The 2,073-nt window shown below is 43.8% G+C and overlaps 1 protein-coding gene across 2 annotated transcripts in view; it reads right to left on the bottom strand.

Annotated features, from left to right (window-relative positions):
* The window catches only part of LOC109471441 (protein O-GlcNAcase-like), a 14,731-nt gene that overhangs the window by 5,297 nt on the left and 7,361 nt on the right, over nucleotides 1-2,073 (bottom strand). The gene's annotated exons all lie outside the window — the stretch shown is intronic.

Below are 2,073 nucleotides of genomic sequence, written 5' to 3'. Positions count from 1 at the left end.
CCACACTCTCTGGTACCGGTAACCTTGGTGACGGTTGTTCTGAGCTCTGATTGGCTGGTGGCACTTTTGGTTGGTCTTGAGTGGCGGTTGCGTTGGTGGTTGTACCAGCGGGGGTCTTTGCTGGATTATTTGTCTCTTGAATTTTCCGCCACATCGCTTTTGACCTTCGCTGGGCCTGGGAAAGCAAACCTGTAAAAACAAACCAAAACATCGTACATGTATAGGGGATAACATATTATGTACATGCATAGGGAAAAACATGTACAATTTTGTTTAGGGAAAAATATATGTACATGTATAGGGATGAAATGCATTTTTCTCCTTGGTTCATACCATAAAATTTGTTCCATTGATTTCTATGGTTATATTACTACCGAATGATTCTTCTTTCATTACCAAGTGGTAGAAGGAGAAAATGCACATGGATGAAAAGTATTCAGGTGTAAACATGCAAGATATTGTTACTGAATGACATTGACTCTTTTGCCAAGTAGTAGAGGAAGAGGGGAAAAGATCTTACAGTCAGGTCTCATCCCAGCAGCTTTACATGACCTGAGTCGACACTCAGGACATCTCCTCCTGGTGTACAGGTCCATACTGCACTGGTTCCCCCATTTGCAAACTTTCACGTGACCGCGGGTTACACTTCGGCGAAAAAAACCTGCAGTAAGAAGAAATCAGAGGGATCAGACTTCTGGGAAGTATTTTTGGGCTTTAGTAATCGTCAGGTTTACTGTATTTTCTAAAATCAAAGCAATAAAACAATTATACTTGAAGAAACTGACAGGGACAACCGGTCCTGACACGCTGAATAAAAGTGCTAATCGTGTGTAGCTTCAGATGTCTTTGTAAGCTGGGATGACTGCGGTGTGCTATATGTCGGTTAGCAAAGGAATGACTTTACTTTATACTGGTTTAATATTTTTTATTGCTTTGGAAACTGGAATCCACTTACAGACATTTATAGTGCAAGCAAGATTTGACAGGAGCACTGGGTGCTCCTAAGAAACATTTTTTGGAGCACAACTTGAGTTTGGAAGCATATGCTCCCAAAAACAGAGCAGTCTGAAGGGCTGCCAGCCTGCCACTCACCCTTGCACCCCTCACAGCTGAAGACACCGTAGTGGAACCCGGAGGCCTTCTCTCCGCACACGAGACAGTCACTACTGGTCATGGCTGACATGGCCGACGTGACGGCCTCCTGCACTGCCCCCGCATCATCATTGTCCTCAAACACCGCCGCGATCGTCACCCTTTTACTCATGGTGGCGCACGGACTACTTCTTTACCTCTGAAAGAAACACAGAAATTCAACGTAAGGAAAGCAGATACTTCAGACTCCTGGGAAGTACAAAATCCCTGGCTTCCTGAATTGTGATATATATTTCAGTACTCTCCAAGCAGAGGTTGGTGGTGGAAGTTTATTATTCTTTCTATATATGCTACGTTTATTTCTGTCGCTACCCCCACCGCAGAATACTATTTCAGTACCTCTCAGTCCTGCTGGCTCCTGGCCAGGTTATGTCAATGACTTATGAGACTTTCAATTTTGACCTCCTGTCACTCTGCCTTGCCCTGTCAATCTTCCCTACCTACATGCTGTCAACCTACTCTGTCTGGAAACCCACAGCGCAGCCACCCAAAACAATACTTCTGTACCTGGGAGTAACAGAGGTTGGTATGTTATATTGGACAAGAGGACAAGAGGATAAAAACTATGCTACTAATTACAAGGGTCATGATCTATGTTATGTCTGTAACGTCTGGTACTAGTACATAGAAAGGTGCAGGTTAGATGCAGGTTAGGTATACGTACACAAATACCTACACAGCTCCAATTTTACCTGCACTAACCTGCAAATATGCAGGAGGTCTTTTGAACCCTACTATGACAACAGAGACTTGTCTTTACACTAATGACAGGACAGGCTACTGCATGACTCATACGTACAATATGAAGTGACACGTTGCCACCAGTCAGGGTCCCAGGTACATGTAATGTTGTTTTTCTAGACACTTAAGTAATCAAGCCGGATGTTCTGCTTACAAACTGTGTCAGATAGCAATACCCAG

This window comes from Branchiostoma belcheri, unplaced genomic scaffold (genome assembly GCF_001625305.1).
Source record: "Branchiostoma belcheri isolate BF01 breed outbred unplaced genomic scaffold, Haploidv18h27 scaffold25, whole genome shotgun sequence".
Classification (NCBI taxonomy): Eukaryota; Metazoa; Chordata; class Leptocardii; order Amphioxiformes; family Branchiostomatidae; genus Branchiostoma; species Branchiostoma belcheri.
This window is presented reverse-complemented; position numbering and strand designations above follow the sequence as displayed.